The sequence below is a fragment of the Oncorhynchus mykiss genome, chromosome 17 (assembly GCF_057628025.1).
Source record: "Oncorhynchus mykiss isolate SJ-2025 chromosome 17, ASM5762802v1, whole genome shotgun sequence".
NCBI lineage: Eukaryota > Metazoa > Chordata > Actinopteri > Salmoniformes > Salmonidae > Oncorhynchus > Oncorhynchus mykiss.
Window position 1 is genome coordinate 59,983,131 of NC_143038.1, and position 24,762 is coordinate 60,007,892.

The window sequence follows — 24,762 nt, forward strand, 5'->3', positions numbered from 1 at the left end:
GGGGCTTACTGTACTGCTGCCTCTACGAGCAAAAATATAAAATCTCTTCCCTGCAAGTCACCCCAGCAGCTAAACTGTACACACGAATGAACAATGACAAGTACTCAATAAGTGCCTTGAAAAGCAAATAAGATCTAACTTTGGACATTTGACTTCAGACAGTAACAATGTGTGAACATATCTGAGTTGAACCCAAAGGTTTCTTAGTGTTGTCAGGGTACTAACTCTTTTGGGCGGATAGACACTGCATACATGAAAACTCAATGTCTCAAGATACATTTTAAAGCAGCAGCTGATATTTCCTGTTGGGGTCTGTCCAGTTTTGTTATCTCCCAACAACCACCACTATCTCTTTACTTGAGAGGAAATGGCTGTGTGTGAATTGCATGTGCTAATCTAACAGCCTGCAAACAAAGTGCAACGCAATGACCGCGTCACCTTGAGGACACTTGAGTGATCTGCATAATTAAACACATACGTTGTATTATCAAAATGCTTAGCTTGGTATGAATAGCCTTCATCAAAGAAACACCTGCACAGAGGCACAAAGTACAGAAGCTTTTTGAAACTCAAGTAAGCTATGACACTTAACTAAAATGCATCCAATACAAAACATGCAACATTTCCATGTTTGATGAAATGTCTGCATGAAGATAGAAAATACTAAATTAAGAATCAAATCAAATCATCAAATCTAATGTTAATGGTCACATACACATGGTTAGCAGATGTTATTAGTCACATACACATGGTTAGCAGATGTTAATGGTCACATACACATGGTTAGCAGATGTTCATGCGAGTGTAGTGAAATGTTTGTGCTTCTGGTTCCGACAGTGCAGTAATATCTAACAAGTAATCAAACAATGCCTAATACACACAAATCTAAAAAAGAGGTGAATGAGGATATGTACATATAAATATATGGGGGAACGATGGCCGAGTGGCATAGGCAAGGTGCAATAGATAGTATAATATACAGTATATACATATGATATAAGTAATGTAAGATATGTAAACATTATTAAAGTATCATTGTTTAAAGTGATCCATTTGTTAAAGTTACCAGTGATTGGGTCTCCATGTAGGCAGCAGCCTCTCTGTGTTAATGATAGCTGTTTAGCAGTTTGATGGCCTTGAGATAGAAGCTGTTCTTCAGTCTCTCGGTCGCAGCTTTAGAGAAGTCATCATCATTGATTGAATGCAAACAAGCTGTCATTCATGTACAGTACATAGAGGTAATTACGGCATATTCTCCACGACGCCCATCTAATGATCATCATCGATATCATCCTCATCAAGATCATCACCAGTATCTGGTTTGACGATCAGCAGAGGGTTTCTGCAAGGACACTGTTCTAGGAATGTCCCTGTGCGGTTAGTAGCTGTGGAAGTAGCAGTATTGACTGTGACTGTAGCAGGCTGTGAACAGTCTCTCTCCGCCTCTCCCTGTGTTCTGCTCCTGGAATGCCTGCTGCCCACAGGCTGAGCAGAGATCCACAGCCTCATTTGCCCTCTCTCCCAGCTCCTGGATCAGCTGGCTGGGGCTGTCCGCAGCAGAGGGGAGGGCACTGGTCTTCCTCTCGGCTGACATGAGAGGAGCACAGGACTCCTGGGAGAGTAGGGGGTAGGCAAGCTGGAGAGGAGGCTGGCCACGGCACACTCTCCTCCTCTTCCTACCTCTGTCAGCACAGTTACGCTCTTGGGTTCTGTCAGACTCCTCTCTGCTGTGTGACTGGGGAGTTCTACTGGAGCCTTTCTCCTCTTCCTCTACCAACACCACAGTTTCCAGAACCTCCAGCTCCAGGTCAATTTTCCTTAGGGACACTTTGTGCAGGGGATCAGCCAGAGGGGTCACCTTCCTGGACCTGACAAAGAGAGAGAGGACGGGAAGAGACAGTCAGGCAAGTACATCAAAGATGGATCAGTTTGTCTTATTAAAATATTTAGAAATCCCAAAAGCCCAACTGAAACCATTTGAAGAGCTGCTTTTCCAACACTGAGTTGTGGGTATTATGACTAATGCTGTATGTCTGACTGCATTTCCTACAAAAAATACAGCAACGAGATCTCAATCTACAAATCTAATATCCATTACCCAAATCCCAGCCTCATCTGAATGCTAAGTAGACAGCAATTCACGGAGGCCTGAGCTCAATGAAATATTGAAGTAATGTTTAATAATCATGTAGGAAGATGAGTGTGTCTGATATGCAGGTTCTGCCCCCTGAGTCTCTGCCTGAAGCTCTCCCTGCGGGAGGTGATAAGAGAGCGAGGAGGATTACAGAGTTTACAGGACTCCATCCAGCACTGCCACTGCCATCTCCTTCTCCCCACCCCCACACAGACAGACTGATACAATACAAAAAGCTGCTGCTGCTGGTACTGCATGGAGCTACTGCACTCTGGCTTCTGGAGGGATAAGAGTAAGGCATTCTGAAGAATCTGTCAAAACCCATTCTGTATTCCGACAGTGGATTTTTCCTCTAGATAGGAGCAGAATGTTTATTTTTCCGGACACCAGAAAAAGCGATGAAGACATCTTGTTCTTGTGTTTCAGTTATTCCCATTCTGGTACATCAAAGATACATTTTTAATATCTCAATGGTCAGCAGGGATTGTTTTTAGTGACGATGGTGGTATTCTGTAAAGAATTCTGCTTGTCATGAGTAGAGACTCCCATTAGCATCTATATTATATACAGGGAACTGCCAAAATAAAGGAAACACCAACAAAGTGTCTTAATAGGGTGTTGGACCACCACAAGCCATAACAGCTTCAATGCACCATGGCATAGATTTTTCAATTGTCTGGAACTCTAATGGAGGGATGCAGCACAATTCTTCCACAAGAAATGACATCATTTGGTGTTTTATTGATGGTGGTGGAAAACACTCTCAGGCGCCACTCCTGAATCTCCCATAAGTGTTCAATTGGGTTGTGATCTGGTGACAGACGGCCATTGCATATGGTTTACATCATTTTCATGCTCATCAAACCACTTATGCCCTGTGGATGGGGGAATTGTCATCCTATGGGGGCATAGCCATGGTAGCCAAAATAATGCCCTGCCCTAAGCATTATGGGATGTTAATTGCTTAATTAAATCAGGAACCACACCTGTGTGGAAGCACCTGCTTTCAATATACTTTGTATCCCTGTGTTAGAATTATTTTGGCTGTTACCTGTATATTAAGAGGTACTTCTAATAATAATACAATAAATAATTTATATTCTAAATGTTTTTTTGCCATCTATATTCACATTCTGTACCAAAGTCAACCTTCCGACTGCAGAAGAAAAAGGAGACCAACAAGCTATAGAACACGGCAAGAATAAATTCAAGGGTTGGATAGAGTAAACGTGTCAAGTAGCCTTGAGAATAGTCAAATAGACACCAGGCACACAACCAGCATTTACTGTGTCAATAAATGTTGGGTCAAAAAAGTCCAATTCAGACTCCTTTGAATAGATAGATGCAAGTGTAGAGAGAATGGACTCATCAACTAGCACATTGAAGCATGTTGATATCATGCATATTCTATTCCAAGGAGAGCTGACACATTACATTGGATTTCTATAAAAGAGTAGTTTTATCCCTAATAAAAGGTCTCCCCCAACACCCATAATGTAAAGCCACTGGGGAATTGGGAGTCCCGGGCCTTATACATTATTCATGAAGCTAAACCAGCGCAGGACGTTGCCAAAACTCAAGTGGCAGCTATTTTTCCACAGTGCAGCCGTAGTGATTAATAGCTGACCTTCTGCGGGTCGGCCTTCTGAAGGTCGATGTCCAGCGGGCCAGCCTCCCGCGGGTCAGCCTCCCGCTCCATTCAGGACGAGCCTGCAGTTCTCCACAGCCATTGAGCTCCTTACACCTCAGCCACACTGAGGCCCCTGCTGCCCTCCTCAGCCCAATTAACCCACCGCTGAGAGCCAAGACAGCTCCTTATAACCGCAAAAGCTTAATGATCTCCCACTCCGGGGAGGAAACCATTTACACAGCAAACATGGAGGGATGTGTACTCATGTAGGACCTCGGAAGAGACTGTGTTAACAGATCTTATAGCTTAGTGGTGGTGCTATATCAAATTAAACATAAAATGTCCATTCATGAAATGAGAGTAAGAGTATGGAGAAAGAAAGTACAAAGAAAACATGACTGACCCATGACTCAAGTCCTACAAAAAAACAAGGAATTGAAGGAGAACAATTACCCTGACAGTGAGTAACGGATGGTTAGGCATGCATATGACCCATAACACCCCCACCAGTGTGTGCAGAGAGTCAGACCCCACATGGAGACTGTAGACGATGGGTCTACAAAAGCCCTTCCTGGAGTAGAGCAGGCTGGCTGACTGGTTCTGGCTGGAGAGCCTCCTATAGCACTGCCACTTCAAAGCAGCACCCCCCTCTTCTACCCCCCTCCTCCTGTGATATTTTTCCCCTGTGGGAAGTCATTATTGAGTTAACATTGGAGGCTCTGTGCTTGTTTTCTCGCCTCCCTCTCTTTCTCCCTCACTCTGTGCTGCGGTGGGAAAAGCCCGGCTTGCGGTGAATACAAAGGCTGCTTTCGGAGAAAGGGAATAATGTTGTACACAGTTCAGTCATTAATAAACCACTGTTGTGGGTTGCCCTTATTAACTGAGGAGGGATGGCTTTTTAAGGTTGGAAAACTTCTGTAAAGAAAAACATTCTTCCATCTGTCAGACACAAAACTTCTTGGATGAGGACGGGAACAGGGTGGTAGGCAGAAGGACAGCTAGACTGAGGCAATTACAGACATGCATTTCTTTCATCAGCCTCATGTTCAATGACGTCATAAAACATTCAACACATGTCCCTACTCATTCTCCTTAGGCTTGGATTCCCTGACTTCCTGAGTTTGATGGAGTGTGTGAAGGTGAGTGTGAGTAACACTGAAGACCTGTGTCAGAGGCATTATGCTGTGTTACGAGGTGTTTGGAGTCCTATCAGGTGGGTTACACAGTCAGTCACTTCCCTCCAGCCATGTGTTGGTACCCTGCTATGCTGCCCACCTTTACCTCCCCACTGATCTCACAATAACCCTCTCACAGGACAGTCATCACATTCATAGTAGGGATTGTAATCTTAGGAAGTATGTCAGAGTGCTTCCTTACTGTATAGAGAGTCAATTAGTTGATGTGCAACATGAAGAGAGTTGGTAGAAGGAGTTAGGTTGTTTACCTAACTCCTATTCAAAATGAGGACTCAAGCAGAGGAACTTCCCTCATACATTATTAGTATACCATTGATGCAACAGCACCGTCAGTGTTTCTCTCTCCCTCTGTGTGTCGGGCTTCCTGTGTAAGTACACAAAAGCTGGACGTCATGCAGAGAGGAAATCTGAAGTACTTATCCCTGTTAGCTGTGAGACAGTCTTGGCTTTGTTTAGCCCAGCGGGACACAGAGAGGATCTTCTGTCTCTGTGGTGGGGAGGGCTGAAATCAGACAGACTAGATACAATATCTATCTACTACCTCACAGAGAAGGCCCAGGACAGGACAAGCTCCTGACAGAGACATGGCTGTAGTGTAGTTACAGAACATAGCCTTCCAGAGAGTGACTGTGTCACACTAGCTGCATTCTGGAAAGTAGTACAACCAAAAATCTGTAAGGAGAAAATAAAGCTCACCTGTATTCCATTTCCAACATTTCTACCATTTCATGAAAATAATTGTCAATGCAGCCAAAGCCCTCCAATTAGCTAGCTTTCGAATTTAACAAGAGACACATTTCTAGGAATTACTCAAGAGCAATTTAACATTTCTAAACTAACCTCCCACTGGGCACCACAGTGTAAATTCTTGCCACTGCTGCAAATTTTAAAACATATTATACAGTACCAATCAAAAGTTTGGACACGCCTACTCATTCAAGGGTTTTTCTTTATTTTTTAAAAGTATTTTCTACATTGTAGAATAATGGTGAAAACACCAAAACTATGAATTAACACATGTAGTAACCAAAATAATGTTAAACTAATCAAAATATATTTTATATTTTTCAAAGTAGCCACCCTTTGCATTGATGACAGCTTTGCACTCTTGGCATTCTCTCAACCAGCTTCACGAGGTAGCCACCTGGCATGCATTTGAATGAAGAGGTGTGCCTTGCATTAATTTGTGGAATTTCTTTCCTTCTAAATGCATTTGAGCCAATCAGTTGTGTTGTGACAAGGTAGGGGTGGTATACAGAAGATAGACTTATTTGTTAATAGACCAAGTCCATATTATGGCGAGAACAGCTCAAATAAGAAAAGATAAATGACAGTCCATCATTACTTTAAGGCATGAAAGTTGGTTAATACGGAAAATTTCAAGAACTTTGAACGTTTCTTCAAGTGCAGTCTCAAAAACCATCAAATGCTGTGATAAAACTGGCTCTCATGACCTCCACAGGAAAGGAAGACCCATAGTTACCTCTGCTGAAAAGGATAAGTTCATTAGAGTTACCAGCCTTTAGAGTTACCAAATTGCAGCCCAAATAAATGCTTCACATAGTTCAAGTAACAGATACATCTCAACATCAAATCAAACTTTGTCACATGCACCGAATACAACAACTTGTTTTTACCGTGAAATGCTTACTTACAAGCCCTAACCAACAGTGCAGTTCAAGAAGAGTTAAGTAAATATTTTCCAAGTAGACTAAAGTAAAAAATTATACCTAACACAATAATAATAATAATAATAATAACGAGGCCATATACAGGGGGTACCGGTACCGAGTCAGTGTGCGGGGGTACAGGTAGGGGTGAAGTGACTATGCATAGATAATAGACGAGTAGCAGCAGTCTACAAAAGGGAGGGGGGGCAATGTAAATAGTCCAGTGGCGATTTTATTAATTGTTTAGCAGTCCAATTAATGGCTTGGGGGTAGAAGCTGTTGAGGAGCCTTTTGGTCCTAGACTTGGCGCTCCGGTACCACTCCCGTGCGGTAGCAGAGAGAACAGTCTATGACTTGGGTGACTGGATTCTGACAATTTTATGTGCTTTCCTCTGACACCGCCTATTATATAGGTCCTGGATGGCAGGAAGCTTGGCCCCAGTGATGTACTGGGCCGTACACACTACCCTCTGTAGTGGTCAGATGCCGAGCAGTTGCCCTACCAGGCGTTGATGGTGCAGTTGTAGAACCTTTTGAGGATCTGGGGACCCATGCCAAATCTTTTCAGTCTCCTGATGGGGAAAGGGGTTTGTCATGCTTTCTTCACGACTGTCTTGGTATGTTTGGACCATGATAGTTCGTTGGTGATGTGGACACCAAGGATCTTGAAACTCTCAACCCGCTCCACTACAGCCCCGTCGATGTTAATGGGGGCCTGTTCGGCACGCCTTTTCATGTAGTCCACGATCAGCTACTTTGTCTTGCTCACAGTGCTCACATCCTTTGTCTTGCTCACCACACTGCCAGTTCTCTGACCTCCTCCCTATAGGCTGTCTCATCGTTGTCGGTGATCAGGCCTACAACTGTTGTGTCGTTAGCAAACTTAATGATGGTGTTGGAGTCGTGTTTGGCCATGCAGTCGTGGGTGAACAGAGAGTACAGGAGGGGACTAAGTACACACCCTTGAGGGGCCCCAGTGTTAAGGATCAGCGTGGCAGACGTGTTGTTGCCTACTCTTACCACCTGGGGGCGGCCCGTCAGGAACTCCAGGATCCAGTTGCAGAGGGAGGTGTTTAGTCCCAGAGTCCTTAGCTTAGTGATGAGCTTTGTGGGTACTATGGTGTTAAACACTGAGCTGTTGTCAATGAACAGCATTCTCAGAGGTGTTCCTTTTGTCCACATGGGAAAGGGCAGTGTGGAGCGCGATTGAGATTGCGTCATCTGTGGATCTGTTGGGGTGGTATGTGAATTGGAGTGGATCTAGGGTGTCAGGGAGGATGCTGTTGATGTGACCCATGACCAGCCGTTCAAAGCACTTCATGGCTACGGACGTGAGTGCTACGGGGCAGTAATCATTTAGGCAGGTTACCTTTGCTTCCTTGGGCACAGGGACTATGGTGGTCTGCTTGAAACATGTAGGTATTACAGACTCGGTCGGGGAGGGGTTGAACATGTCAGTGAACACACTTGACAGTTGGTCTGCACATGCTTTGAGTACAAGTCCTGGTAATCCGTCTGGCCCAACAGCTTTGTGAATGTCGACCTGTTTAAAGGTTTTGTTCACATAGGCTACTGAGAGCGTGATCACACAGTTATCCAGAACAGCAGGTGCTCTCGTGCATGCTTCAGTGTTGCTTGCCTCGATGCGAGCATAAAAGGCATTTAGCTCGTCTGGTAGGCTCGAGTCTGGGTTTCCCTTTGTAGTCCGTAATAGTTTTCAAGGCCTGCCACATCAGACGAGTATCAGAACCGGTGTAGCAGGATTCAATCTTAGTCCTGTATTGACGCTTTGCTTGTTTGATGGTTCGTCTGAGGGCATAGCGGGATTTCTTATAAGCGTCTAGATTAGTCTCCCACTCCTTGAAAGAGGCAGCTCTATACGGATGTTTAGCTCAATACGGATGTGGCCTGTAATCCATGGCTTCTGGTTGGGATATGTACGTAAGGTCACTGTGGGGACGACGCCATCGATGCACTTATTGATGAAGCCGAAGACTGAGGTGGTGTACTCCTCAATGCCATTGGATGAATCCCGGAATATATTCCAGTCTGTGCTAGCAAAACAATCCTGTAGTGTAGCATCCGCGTCATCTGACCACTTCCGTATTGAACAAGCCACTGGTACTTCCTGCTTTAGTTTTTGCTTGTAAGCAGGAATCAGGAGGATATAATTATGGTCAGATTTGCCAAATGGAGGGCGGAGGAGAGCTTTGTATGCATCTCTGTGTATGGAGTAAAGGTGGTCTTGATTTTTTTTTCTCTGGTTGCACATGTGACATGCTGGTAAAAATTTGGTAAAACTGATTTAACTTTGCCTGCATTAAAATCTCCGGCCACTAGGAGCATTGCTTCTGGGTGAGTATTTTCTTCTTTGCTTATGGCCTTATAGAGTTGGTTGAGAGCGTTCTTGGTGCCAGCTTCATTCTGTGGTGGTAAATAGATGGCTACGAATAATATGGTCCACAGCTTATCATAAGGTACTCTACCTCAGCTGAGGAATACCTTGAGACTTCTTTAATATTAGACATTGTGCACCAGCTGTTATTCACAAATAGACACACACCCCACCCCCCGTCTTACCAGACGTAGCTTCTCTGTCCTGCCGGTATATGGAAAATCCTGCCAGCTCTATATTATCCATATAGTTATTCAGCCACGTCTCGGTGAAACATAAGATATTACAGTTTTTAATGTGCCGTTGGTAGGATAATCTTAATCGTAGGTCATCAATAAAAATGTCCAATGATTGCACATTAGCAAGAACAATGGATGACAGTGGGAGTTTACTCGCTCGCCTACGGATTCTCAGAAGGCAGCCCGATCTGCAGCCCCTTTTCTTGCGTCGTCAAGCAATTTACAGAGATCAGGGCCTGTTCCAGTGAAAGCATGATATATCCTTTTCGTCTGACTCATTTAAGGAAAAAGTTTCTTTCAGCCCGCGGTGAGTAATCGCTGTTCTGAAGTCCAGAATAGATTTTTGGTCACTTTGGTCATAGACAATAGCGGCAACATTATGTACAAAATAAGTGTTAAAAAATAAGTTACACAAAACGCCAAAAAACTAAATAGTACCATTGGTTGGGAGACTGTAAAATGTCAGCCATGTTCTTCGGCGTCATCTTGTTCAGAGGACACTACGTGAATCAGGCCTTCATGGTCGAATTGCTGCAATGAAACAACTAATAAAGGACACCAATAAGAAGAAGAGACTTGCTTGGGCCAAGAAACATGAGTAATGGACATTAGACCGGTGGAAATCGGTCCTTTGGTCTGATGAGTTCAAATTTGAGATTTTTGGTTCCACCCGCCGTTTCTTTGTGAGACGAAGAGTAGGTGAACGGATGCTCTCCGCATGTGTGGTTCCCACCGTGAATCATGGAGGAGGAAGTGTGATGGTGTGGGGATGCTTTGCTGGTGACACTGTCGTTGATTTACTTAGAATTCAAGACACACTTAACCAGCATGGCTACCACAGCATTCCGCAGCGAAACGCAATCCCATCTGGTCTGGACAATCTTTTTTTTTTCAACTGGACAATGACCCAACAGTGTAAGGCTCTGTAAGGTCTATTTGACCAAGAAGGAAAGTGATGGAGTGATGCATCAGATGACCTGGCCTCCACAATCACCCGACCTCAACCCAATTGAGATGGTTTGGGACAAGTTGGACCGCAGAGTGAAGGAAAAGCAGCCAACTAGTGCTCAACATATGTGGAAACTCTTTCAAGTCTGTTGGAAAAGCATTCCTCATGAAGCTGTTTGAGAGAATGCCAAGAGTGTGCAAATTTGTCATCAACGAAAAGGGTGGCTACTTTGAAGAATCTCAAATATCAAATATATTTGGATTTGTTTCACACTTTTTTGGTTACTACATGATTCCATATGTGTTATTTCATAGTTTTGATGTCTTCACTATTATCTTACAATGAAGATTAATAGTAAAAATAAAGAAAAACCCTTGAATAAGTAGGCGTGTCTAAACTTTTGACTCGTACTGTATAGATATTTCTGTAGAGACTCGCTGAAAAATATCATAGGGAAACCACTGCTGACAACATACAATTACATTCCCCAGGCGTCTGGCCGTGGCTTGACTGGCCCACTGAACCCCCCTTAACCCAGTGGCCTGGGGTGGTCAGTCTGGTTCTAGCAGCAGCTGGTTGTCCCCCGAGGGCCTCCTGGGGCTGTGGAGAAGAGAGCGCTCCTCTGGGCATTGTCATACACACAATGTGTGTAGAGGCTGAATGGACAGCAGCGAGAGAAAGACAAAGACAGAGAGAAAGACAAAGACAGAAAGATCCTCACTTCCTACTCCTAGACTAGCGAGCCCTTGAGCTAGACACCCACAGGTTGCCATGGTTTTTGCTCTAGGATTTAATTGACCCAATTAATTGATTGTGCGGCAGACAGCGGGTAATGGGGGGTGGGGGGGGGGGGTGAGAATGCTGAAAGAGCAAGGGGAAGTTAGAGCCCTGCTGATTTAACTGAGGTACAGTAGCACAACACTGATCCTATGGGCTTTGGTAGACTGGCCTCAGTCAATCTACATTGGCATCCTTCCAAGCCTTTTGATGAGAGAAGAGACAGATAAATAAAATGAATTCAGTCTAACAACACTGCAGGGGCTGGGCATCAGAGGATCATCAAAACAAACCAGTGAAACAAATGGTAAAGAGGTGCTTTAATTTGTTAGTGGCAGATCATTGGAGGAAATGTTCAATGTATCTGACAATTCAAAGATATGTGAATGATAGAATGTCCCTCTGTAATATAGAATATGTTGTAAGCAACATTAATTATCCACTTTAAACACATTTTATCAGGACAAATACTAAATGGCGTTAGAATGATTTTCTCCACCCCGATACTACTGATCTGAGAGTGGACTGCCCACTTGTTTGTCTGTGTGTGAGTTTGTGGAACGAGAGGGTTTCACTGGTCTAAGTTTTTATGATACTGTAAATTTGAGGCCGATGTCTCTGCTGTCGGAGGGACTTTAAGAGCATGAACGCATGTGGGACAGCCCAGAGAGACAGACAGTATAAGTCAACCCACAGAGCAACGCATTCATTAATCACTATGTCCATAATGAACGGCTGATCGTGTCTGGGAGTCGACTGTGGGGAGGACTGACAAGATACAGGGGATTACAGCTCGTCTCATCTTACCACCGGAATCACAGAGAAAGACAACTCACTTAGCAGGAATGACAAATCCTTCACGGGGGAATATCTAACCGTGAGGAGTAGAACAATGCTTATACAATCTGTTATCAAACCTGTCACTGGGACAAAGGGCTGTCACAACTAACCATATGTGATAACAGAGCACTGTCTATGGCATGCAAACCACAGCTGGTTGCTGCTCGAGGCCTGCCTAAAGAACAGACAGCTCTCCTCTCGCTGCTGCTTTGCATGGCAAGTGGACTGCGCTATTTTATTCCACATTCAGAAAGGAATGAAATGCAGTCTGAAGCACAATAATGTACAACAGTTATGAAATGTCTACTTGGGAATAGTTTGGCAGCAAGACAACGGAATGGAACGCCTGGGCTCTGGAGGGTTTTCGAGCCAGGTGCCCTGAGGCAACCGCTACAACAGGAGGGTTAGTACCTCTGTCTGGACTCAGCCGCTCTCTGGCTGTCTACTCTCACTGTGTCGGTCTCTGCTGACACCACAGCTGAAATGAGCCAGTTCTCAGGGCAGAAAGACAAAAAAGCTTTGCTTTGTTAATTACTTGAAACATTTTACAGGAAAAGGGAAATGTAACAATTCAATCACAGGTCAATGCGGCAAGCATCAGGACTAATCCATTTAATGATCGATGCGGGGTTGCAACCAGTGGAAGGCAGCGTGTTGTTAGGTCAAGCTGACATTTAGCGCCGATACACAGCGGGGGGGAGGGAGGCAGACGGGAAAGCACTCAAACTCAGATGCCTTTCTGTCGTTTCATCTCCTTGACTTTGACTGAGGGGAGACTGATTGAGTTTTCCAGTGGCTTGACAGTACTGCTCTGCTGCTGCTCCAAGCATATGCAGAGAGAGAGAGAGAGTGCGAGAGAGAACCAAAACTCTCTGTACTCTCTTTTCCCTGTCTGCTGCAGTGTAACAGACAGATCGAAACGGACTCCAACTCTGATCTCCACCATTGATTTATTATTAATTGGCCGTCGAGGTGTTTTCTTTTCCAGAGAGAATGGGACTTCTTTGGCAAAATTCTAACCAGAGAAAGCTCCAGTAAACTCCCGGCTGTCTGCATCTGGACGAGGGGCCTACAACGTCAGGAGCACATTTCACTGTTATTTTACAGACGAGCACACCACTTGGCTAAACCCCCGCCAAGAGTAAAACAGAGCTCATTATGGAACGGTGTGCTTGCAGGCTCACATTTTCAACGTGTAAGTAATTGTAAAATATGTACAAGGGTGAGGAGAGAGACGTGCATTCCATATCAATTAAGGAAGAAACTACAAAGATCTTTCTTGAGTTAACATACAAGCACAGATATTGTACTACACAGTGCACTGTCAATCTGCTACTGTCACTGAGAGAGGCCTCAGTATGATCTACTGAGACTCTACTGCAGCACGGTGGGAGACTGTACAGACCACACACTCGCCAACAGCACCTTTGACACAGGAACAGGGATAAAGGTAGATTGCATCTCACAATAGCTCTGTCCGTCAAGTGGCCGGGCTGTGACAAATGACTTGTCTAATCCGCATTGACCCTGGGAGGTAATTTTCTTGCTGAGGGAGGGGGGATGGACTTACTTGACCCTCTGAATCAAGACACAGTAGTCTGTGATGTAGAGCTCATTCAGTAGGTAGGCCGGCTCATTCTCCTGGAAGACTTTGTGAATATCCAACAGGCACTTCAGGACGCAAGAGTAGAAAAACAGTGTTAATCGATGGCCGTGTGAGGAATGGTAATATATATATATATATATATATATATACAGACATACATACACACACACATTTATATATTGAATATATATATATATATATATATATATATATATATATATATATATATATATATATATAGAATATATATATATATATATATATTGAATATATATATATATATATATATATATATATGTGTGTGTGTGTTTGGACACACCTACTCATTCAAAGGGTTTTGTTTGTTTTTACTATTTTCTACATTGAAGGATAATAGTGAAGACATCAAAACTATGAAAGAACACATATGGAATCATGTAGTAAGCAAAAAATGATTAAACAAATGTAAAATATATTTTACATTTGAGATTCTTCAAAGTAGCCACCCTTTGCCTTGAAGACAGCTTTGCACACTCTTGGCATTCTCTCAATCTGCTTCATGAGGTAGTCACATGGAATTCATTTCAATTAACAGGTGTGCCTTTTTAAAAGTGCATTTATGGAATTTATTTTTATTGATGCGTTTGAGCCAATCAGTTGTGTTGTGACAAGGTATGGGTGGTATACAGAAGATAACCAAATAGGGCTAAAGACCAAATCCATATTATGGCAAGAACAGCTCAAATAAGCAAAGAGAAACAACAGTCCATCATTACATGAAGGTAAGTCAATCCAGAAAATTTCAAGAACCTTGAAAGTTTCTTTAAGTGCAGTCACAAGAACCATCAAGCGCTATGATGAAACTGTCTCTCATGATGACGGCGACAGGAAAGGAAGACCCAGAGTTGTCTCTGCTGCAGAGGATAAGTTAGTTAACTGCACCTCAAATAAATGCTTCAGAGTTCAAGTAACATACACATCTTAACATCAACTGTTCAGAGGAGACTGTGTAAATCAGGCCTTCTTGGTTGAATTGCTGTGGAAATCTGTCCTTTGGTCTGTTGAGTGTGATGGAAATTCTACCCTTAATCAATAATGAGGAAAGGCAAAATGAATAATCAATCAAGGTATTACTTTTATTAAAATACTTGTTACAACAAGGAGGCTCGTCGCCCCACCCCGCAGGTGGTGGAGTGAGAGCCCACTGGGTGGAATTAACCTCTGGGTTACATACTATGTCAGGATAGGTGCAACTTCAGATATGACGTACACTGGTTCCAAACACTAACCCCACACATCCTGTGCCAGACCTTGGGCCCCAAATACAAATAACTTGTTTTGTTCGGTACTAAGAACTTAGGACATTTGTTGTTACTTTGTTCTCTCCCCTAGTTCATGGTGGAAACCGGCTCCCCCTAGGAGGTGACTGACACACAGACACTGAGGAGACAAGTGATTGGTTCCCCATTACTTACGACATCCCTTCACATGGTTTGCAATAAAGACACAGTTCACATACAGAAACAATGTTTCCTTCTGACCTCCTTTTCCATACTCCTTGCTGATATTCTGCATAGCAACAGGGACATGTGATAGATAATCCTGACTTCTCCTCTCTCTGGACCCAAGGTTACTAAGGCCCATTTGAGGGAGGAAGTGCAGCTGCCAACACCAGAGTCCGAAAGGAGACATTCTAATAACAAAGAGTTTCAACGGTTCAATCATGTAAGCATATTCTGTAGATAAGACATCTTAATGATATTTGTTACTTAGTTTCTTTAACTAACTCATATAAGCTATCTCAAGCCCAATGCCTAGGCTTAAAGAAGGATATTTTAGTACACAAGCATTAGTAGGGTTAATCTCGGATAATCTCTGCATGTGTGGTTTCCACAGTGAAGCATGGAGGAGAAGGTGTGATGGTGCTTTGCTGGTGACACTGTCGGTAATTTATTTAGAATTCAAGGCACACTTAACCAGCATGGCTACCACAGCATTCTGCAGTGATACATCATTCCATCTGGTTTGCACTTAATGGAACTATAATTTGTTTTTCAACAGGACAATGACCCAACACACCTCCAGGCTGTGTAAGGGCTATTTGCCCAAGAAGGAGAGTGATGGAGTGCTGCATCAGATGACCTGGCTTCCCGAACTCAACCCAATTGAGATAGTTTGGGATGAGTTGGACCAAGGAAAAGAAGCCAACAAGTGCTCAGCATATGTGGGAACTCCTTCAAGACTGTTGGAAAAGCAGTCCAGGTGAAGCTGGTTGAGAGAATGCCAAGAGTGTGCAAAGCTGTCATCAAGGCAAAGGGTAGCTACTTTGAAGAATAACAAATGTATTCGTATTTATTTAACACTTTTTTGGTTACTACATGATTCCATATGTGTTATTTTATTCTGTTGATGTCTTCACTATTATGCTACAAAATAGAAAATAGTAAAAATAAGGAAAAACCCTTGAATGGGTAGGTGTGTCCAAACTTTTGACTGCTACTGTATATTATTACACAATAGGGGAGTTGCTGGCAGAGACTGTGGGTCCTAAAGACTTAAAGTCTCATTGTCATTGTCCCACATATCCTTTCTTCAAATTATAGGCTAAACAGGCTACGGGAGATCATGGGAGCATTGTAAGTTCATACTATTGCAGACAATTTATGACAGAGTGAGCAATTAATCAACTTTCAGGTCCACTATATCTAGTCCAGAAAGACAACTCAAGTGGGCCTAGATAATCCAAACGGTTAATTTCATAACAGTTTAGGAACTAATTTATTTGGCCTGATTTCCCTCAAAGTGTACCATTACAAAAAGACACACACCTGGAGGGAGCCAAGTTAGATCCTTTACATTCACTGCCACAAAACCCCTTTCTCAACCCAGGCATATAAATAGCCCCTAAATAGCCCCTTGGACAGTCAAGAACTGCAACGCTACTGGGTTTTTCATGCTCAACAGTTTACAGTTTTCAGTATTAAGAATAGTCCACCACCCAAAGGACATCCAGCCAACTTGACACAACTATGGGAAGCATTGGAGTCAACATGGGCCAGCATCCCTGTGGAATGCTTTCTACACCTTGTAGAGTCCATTCCCTGACAAATTGAGGCTGTTCTGGCGGCAAAAGGGGGGTGTGGGGGTCCTTAATGTTTTGTACACTCAGTGTATATTGAGCAATTGGCTGGCTAGTGGGCAACAGCCGGCCCCACTTCCAAAATGGGTCGGCCCGGTTTTCTGATTGGCTGAGCTGGCGCAAATTCACATTACAATTTAAATGCGCATCATCAAAGACTGTGAGAACCGCTCTGACTCTCTGCCAGTCATTCAGTCAAAACAGAAACAGAGACCAAAAAAGGCTTGATGTGTGAAATGAACCTACTTATTTGCAAAAGGTTCTGGCTCTGCTGGTCCATGTACTTTGTCTGTGAGACATGACAGATCAGCTGCTGTGGTGCAGTCGAGGTAGGAAGAAAACAGACGGACACACTCACTAACGCACACTGACACAGATAGGCCTAATATTTTGGTTGTATGGTGTATGAAATATAGGCTAATTAGGGAAGGGGGATTCGGGGGAACATTTACACACTAGGCTACTTGCAATATAGCCTAACAAGTAGTGAGATTGGCTTTTATAACACATACAGTAGGTAAGGCAATAGCCATCTACTAGACATTTATACAGTGCTTTTTACTAAACACAAATATTTTTTACTTAACACATGTATTACAATAATAGTCATTTCGGGGACTGTCTGTGTATTTTCATTGTTTGATCAATGTTTAATCGCTTCTGAATCTCAGTCTCTTCAGGGTTTATGAGCTGTAGTAACAAGTGACCTTGGTGTGGGATAACATTACATAGCCACTAAACTGAAGGCTGGAAAGTCCCCCCTATCTCCCGCTTATTTCATTCGCTGAAAGGTCCGTCACTTCTTGGCAGAAAGATATGCATACACGCGCAGAACTGTCAAACTAGTCAAAGCTGGAAATCCATTCACATAAACTAGTCCCGGCTTCATTCTTTGACAAACACAGAAGATTGTATACTAAATTCAATAGAAGAAAACAGGGAGAGTGAAGGAGAGAGAGACTGACTGTTCCTTAATGTAGCCAATTATACAGTCAAACCATTAAGGAACTGTCCGTCTCTCTTTCTCCTTCTCTCTCTCTGTTTTCTTCTATTGAATTATGTAGCCTAATATTTAAACACTAAGTGGGCAGGAGGGAACACTTGACATGCACTAATTTGTTCTAAGGTATTATATTACCTCAATGGTCATATACGAGGCATTAATTCAGTGATTTTGTTCTTTGTCAAATATATGTGTTTATTCTTTTACAACTAGGATGGGTAACACTTTAAGAATCCATAATAAACCATAAGGCATTTATAAATTGTATGTTCACCATTTAGTAATCATTACGCTCACATTAATAAACCATTTACTAATCATTCGTAAGGTCTTTTTGCAGTCCCTAATAAACCGTTAGGATGGGGGGGGGGGACATGTATGATAGTCAGGCACTTATATTTGTAATATAAGTTGTTAGGCTTTCATAAGGTATTATGAGCCAATTATCATCTTTTAGGCATTTATCGAGTCATCTTTCTTCATTCACAACTAGGATGTTGCTGGGCCCAGCAGAGGTAATGTGATCCCCTGGTCTGTGGGAATGGATGCTAGGCTTAGCAGAGACAGCTCAGAGGTGAGTGTAGTGGATTTGATGTACTGCCAGTTCCTCAATATGTTGGCTCTATATATAATAGCAATTAACACTTAGGAGTGACAGACAGAGTGACTGACACAGAATACCAACAGAGGAGAACAAGGAAAAGTAGACAGACAGACACAGTGAGACAGACAGACACAGTGACAGACAGACACAGTGACAGAAATGCCAGGGCTGAATTTTTATCCCAGTCTGCCCTGGCAAAGGGCAGTTCAAATATTTACCCCCAGGATAACATTTCTTTCAAGGTCTTAACCTGCCGCTCCCCCAAGACATTAATGAGTTTGTTTTCCTAATATCTACCAAAGTTTGCTTTCACGGCCGTTTATATTAAGTGCCTCAAATTAGAGCACACATTTTCATTTGCCTTATCCTGACAAATGAATTAGCTGTGCGCAGTAATGCTGGGAGGAAACGTGTGGTGCCCTCTCAGACGTACACCAGCCAGGCTGCATTACTGTAGCTTTACAGTTCATTAACGAGAGCCCTATTATCCACACTCACTCTCTCACTCGATCTGATGCTGCTGCACGGAAATAAAGACAATTACAAGCCTGAACAAAATGTTGTTGAACTTGCAGAGGGAAACGCATTCAAATGAAGAGACGTATGTGCTGTTGTTGGCCTGCTTAGACTAACACTTTCAGTTAGGCTTGGTTGCATTTTCCAGCACAGAAACAACTGGGTATGTGACTGTTTATTAACTAATGTCCAGCGTCAGGAGAGAGTGAAACGGTTCATTATAACAGGTGAAGTTGTGTGTTTGTTTCTAGAGAATTAAGGTAGATAGTGTAGTCTAGTACAAGGAGGCTTCCTTCACAGTGACTAAGTGGGATTCTCCCAGTCATCTGATCAACTCATCTCCTTACCTAATGAGGCGCAGAAAAATGCTAATCTGGAGCTTAAAATAACCTTTAATTTGCAGACATTGACGAGCGTTCAAATGATCACAAACTGGATAATCTCACCCCACAGACATCCTAAATGTGTTGACACAGCAGAGCCTTCATCTACCTACCTGCGGGGCTTTGATTTAAAGATTACTTTGTGCTGGGCGATATCAAAGTCAACAGTTTGAGTCCAAATGGAACAGAAACACACTTCCTGCTTGGAGAAGTTGAATCAGACAGACAACTCTGTTGGAGAGGTTTCTTTTACACATATGCTATACTGTAGCACGAATGAGAGGCCTTTCTCTAGATACTTCATTCAGTGCATTGTCTTGAGCAGGAAATATTCTGCTCGTATGCGGGCTGCTCTGCTCGGCTTGTGGTGCTATGGTGATGTATGAATTTGGGTGCATGTTGGCTGTAAAGCAGTCTTTCGGTCAGTCTCCAAAGCATTGAACAGACAAGCTGTAGCCCACAGCTACCAGGCAGGCTTTGCCTGCCGACAGAAATGCATTAAACCACAATTTCCCATCAAAACATTGGTCAGAGTAAAGAGAGTGGTACTAAAGCAATGCTTTCAAATTAAGCATAACTATGCTGTCAGATTAACTGGGGGTAGACAAGGCCATATTGATGGCTTTATTATTTGGGCACAACACTGAGGCCGCCAATACTGCTCTAACCAGCGTGGACAAACGGGCCACTAAGGTGTGGAGGTGCCCGGCAGCCTCAGGGCAGGGGTGAGTGGTCACAGAGGGCATCATCTAGTCTAGACTCACCTGACTGGAAGATCCGAGCTGCATCCTGCATGGCTGCAGAGACCAGGGCAAAGTGCCTGTAAAGCGGGTAACAACACCCTCCTCCCGAAGGCCACCAGGACCTTCTGCAATGAGCTGTACGTCTGAAAGAAAACAAACAAAAAAGACATGCTGCATTTTCATCATGGCCAGACACTAGACATTCAAAAAGGGACTTCATCTTAAAAAAAGTTTGGCTCAGCAGCCTCTTGCTTTCCTCCTTCCCTCCAGCACTAAGCAGGCTTGCCCACTCCTAATTGCAGTCTTTGGTAAACTAACGACTTCCCTTTTATAGAGGGGGAAATAGGCAAGGAACTCTTAAACACCTTCTGCAGCCGCAGCCTTTAATTGTTGGTGGTCCTTAATCACTTTTTCAGCTCAAGGCTTTTTCTGAATCGGTGGACAAAAGAGCTGAAAGAGAACCCTCTGCTTTCCTTTTTTATTCATCCTCTCTGGCTTGTTAAGACTGCGCTCAGAGAGAGAGACTGTCTCCTTGCATGTCATCAGGGCTCATCCCCTCTCCCTTGGGGCTGTTTAGCAGCCTGGCTGTAAATAAGACTCAGCTGCACACCAACCACCAACCCTGTATGAATGGTTACAAGGCTTGTTAACAGCTACGCCAACCCTGTCTGAATGGTTAGGAGGTTGGTTAACCCTTTACGCTCGTAGGAATTGGCCTATATGGACAGGGATAAACTGAAATGTTTCTTACAGAATAAATATGAAATGCATAACCATGGTAGCAATTCAAAGAGAACAGTTTGGAGATAATGGGGAAATTGTGAGGACAGAACAGTTCACCTGCCACAGATTGAATCCAAAAGATAAACCTTGATTTTATGTGCACTTTACATTTATTGTAATTTGCCATATTTGTTGATAACAAAATCTGAAAATACTCTGGATACATTCAGTAACATGATAAGACTATTCCTGAAGAATGTGGAGTAGGTGCAACATAAGATAACAAAAATTACAACGTTTAAGTGAGAGGTCTAACTGGTGTCTACAAGTGGCCACACACCTCTTCAAAGTGTGCACAATTCCTAAGCAATTCCAATGTACTTTGATGACTCAAAGAAATCTTCAACTATAAAGTACTTTTTTGAGCTCTCCTAGCTGTGCCGTTGAGGAACTAGAACAAGCACACTTTTAGTTGCTTAGTTTGGAACACAACCCTGCCATCACATGATTACTGTTGTTGTTTCCAAAAACAGTCCATTATAAATCGCAATCTGGGTCAAGGGGGCATGATTTTAAAGCTTGTTCTATTGCCAGCATGACTGGCTAAGTAATAAAATGTGATTTTACAGTGTTAAGCTTTCACAAGGTAATTCAGAGAAACAGATAGTAATTTTGTTGAGCATAGAAAAGAGTCATGAAGTTGACGGAAATAGGCTACACCAATGGTCTGCAATCTTTTCCATTTGGAGTGTCAAGTTATTGTACAAATTCTACTGATCTGCGTGCCAGTTGTTATTTTCATATGCACATTTTCGTGGAACAGATTAATTTCATGTATAATAAAGTCATCATATCTACAAAATCAATGTCATGTGGTTAATCAAAATTCTATCTACATGAAAATGTTACAAATCTAAAAGTATTGCCTTAGGCAAAATGTAAAAATAGCCTACATAGCGGCAACAAATAAAAACCTTGCAACCCGCCAGTAGAAAATGTATTGATTAAAATAAATATCATATAAATCACATAGGCTACGCATGGCCTGTCTGCAAAGAACTTGAAACATTGTATCAACTATTAACTTAGTCTGGATGAAGCTTGTGCTAGCAAACTTGCAACACTGTCTAAAATATTCTGGGTCCTCAGAGTTTCCTGTGCCAGTGAGCTCCTGACAGACAGACACAGCTGTAAGCTATTTGCGCAAGGGATAAGAAGTAATCAGATAGGCCTTTTTTATGACGTTTCCACCGGATCAGAGCATGACCTTTTTTTCCCCCCTTCCCTGCTTAGTGGACTATTGTCATTCTCAATGGATGTAAAAACAGATTTAGTTTACATGCTGTTTGAGGCGAACGCAAAACTACTTTCAGAGGTTCCACAGTGATGGAGAGTTAAGACAATCAGAAAAGTACCAGATCCACAGATGGCCACATTTATAAGCCTACATTTGCGCAAGATTGACAGGAGCTCTCTAAACAAACAGAATGAAATTAACCAAAACTTCTCACTAGTACAGGCTAGGTTGTGCGCTCTGCAAAACGTGTTCACTCGTACAACGAGAACAGTAAGACTGTAATAATAATAATATATTGAATGCATTAACAGAAATCACCGTAACCAAACAAACATTGTAGATGATAAATTATGGTAATTAACGATAAATGTCCTTACTACTGGTGATACTGGTGTGCCATCTTCACGGTCTCCGCAATGGATTAGTCTACTCAGACAGGCATGAATCAGACGTGTCTCATGTGCCATAACCTTTTTTTAAATTATATATTTGCCACTGCTGGATCAAAAACTCTTGGTCGACCAACAGCCTAACAACCAACCAAACAATCAACCAGTCGACTAAATGGGGTCAGGCCTAAAACAGTTACTAGAGGGTACAAGATACACCGAGTATACAAAACATTAAGAACACCTGCTCTTTTCAGGTGATAGACTGACCAGGTGAATCCAGGTGAAAGCTATGATTCCTTATTGATGTAACTTGTTAAATTTACTTCAAATCAGTGTAATTGAAGGGGGGGAAACAGGTTAAATAATTATAAATATTTTTAAGCCTCGAGACAATGGAGACATTGTGATTTTGTGTCATTCAGAGTGTGAATGGGCAAGACAAAAGTTTTAAGTGTCTTTGAACAAGGTATGGTAGTAGGTGCCAGGCACACTGGTTTGTGTCAAGAACAGCAACGCTGTTGGGTTTTTCATGCTCAACAGTTTCCCATGTGTATCAAGAACGGTCCACTACCCAAAGGACATCCAGCCAACACAATTGTGGGAAGCATTGGTGTCAACATGAACCAGTACCCTCTTGAACACTTGACACCTTGTAGAGACCATTCCTCAACGAATTCAGGCTGTTCTGAGGGCAAAAGGGAGTTCAACTCAATATTAGGGAAGGTGTTCCTAATGTTTGCTATACTCAGTTTATGTTTTGAACTGGCTTAGTTAGTCTGTTCTCTATCATATTTTATAGACTAAGCATACCTGCTGCTGCAATGTCTGACTGTCTCTCCTTGAGCAACAGCTGTCTCGCACACATGCAGGTGATGCGCGCAAACACAGACGTGCTAAAGTGTCATTCCAATCCTGGCTGATAAATAGATTTGTATTTGATTGATCAAATATTTAAAAACTGAAATTACATTAACAGAAATTATTACATTAATTTCCATTACTTTTCAGACTATATCATAGAAACACAAATTTTAAAATTCCATTACTTTTCCAGGACTTTCATAACCGTAAAAACCCTACAGGAGGGGTTGTGACAACTTCTTGTCGATACTCAATTTCAGAGCGGCTGTCAGTCAAAACCCATACAGCGCTGTGAAGCACAGAGCCAGAGCTACGAGTGTAAAGGGTTAACAGCTCCACCAACCCTGTCTGTCTGGTTAAGAGGCTGGTTAACAGCTAGCAGATGGAGGGAGGGGGGAAAGAGAGAAGGGTCAGAGTTAGACAGGGGAAGGGAGGACGAGAATAAAAGGGAAAGACAAAAAAGGGAAACAGTGAAAGATTGAGAGAAATGGAGAAAAGAGAGATATAGAAAGGGAGGGGATAGTTAAATACATAGAGAAAGGGAAGAGAGAGAGAGCAAAACTAAGGGAGGGGATAGTTAAATAGAGAGACGGGAAAAGAGACTTGGTAAAGTAGAGGAATAGAGAGAGAGAATGAGGATGAGAGAGTGAGTGAGTGACAGAGCGGCTGAGAGACAGAGTGGATGAGCGACAGAGCGGATGAAAGATGGGGTCCCGTCAGTCTCTCCCAGCCAGACAGCTCTACTGACGAGGGCTTTCAGGCAGCTGCAGGATGTCATTAGATTACCACTTCCTCCATTATCACCATTATGGCCAAACTGCTATCTCTCAGGCGTCCGATTACCAGCCCTCACTGTCAGGTTCACAGGGAAAGGTTTAAGATGAGCCGCACACTCTCGTCCTTCTTCATCCTCTGGTGCCTTCACACAAATGCCATTGATCAGGGAGCAGACAGCCACCTCGCACCCCACTCGTCTGTTTTCCAGTAGGGAAAAAACACCTGGGCTTGTTCACAGCCCCGGGGCACACCCTAATACTCCAACTGTACCTACACTCTGATGCACGCAAGCCACACATGCACACAGGTCTAAGAGGAACCAATCTGTCGTCATAGCTTTAACCTGGCCGCCTCTTCTTCTCCTAAAACAATGCTACCAGTGTACCAGTAGGAGATGACAATCAGTGGATATATACAGTGCCTTCGGAAAGTACTCCGACCCCTTGACTTATTTCACATTTTGTTACGTTATATATTACATTATTATTATTATTACATTATGTTACGGTATATATATTCTAAAATGGATTTAAAAAAAATGTAAACTCAGCAATCTACACACAATGCCCCATAATGACAACCCGAAAACAGGTTTTTAGACATTTTAGCAAATGTATCAACAAAAAAAAAACAATTCTTCAGGCTAGGGTCTATTTTTCTCCACTTCCTGTCTGACTGACGTGCCCAAAGTAAACTGACTGTTACTCAGGCCCAGAAGCCAGGATATGCATATAATTGGTACCATTGGATAGAAAACACTTTGAAGTTTGTAGAAATGTTAAAACAATGTATGAGACTATAACACAATTGATATGGTAGGAGAAAATCCAAAGAAAAACCAACCGTGCCCATGCTCTTACAATGGAAAGCTATGGGGCATTTGCAATTCCAGCTCCCAGATTGCAATTC

General features: G+C 42.8%; 1 pseudogene across 1 annotated transcript in view; it reads right to left on the reverse strand.

Annotated features, from left to right (window-relative positions):
• Positions 1 to 470: 470 nt before the first annotated feature.
• LOC149976102 (uncharacterized) overlaps positions 471 to 24,762 on the reverse strand; it is a 36,946-nt pseudogene continuing 12,654 nt past the window's right edge. Inside the window, exons 5-6 of the transcript XR_016487633.1 lie at positions 19,825 to 19,946; positions 471 to 1,868 (exon numbers count right to left, since the gene is read on the reverse strand). The product of XR_016487633.1 is annotated as an uncharacterized LOC149976102 (transcript). The remainder of the gene's footprint in view (positions 1,869 to 19,824; positions 19,947 to 24,762) is intronic.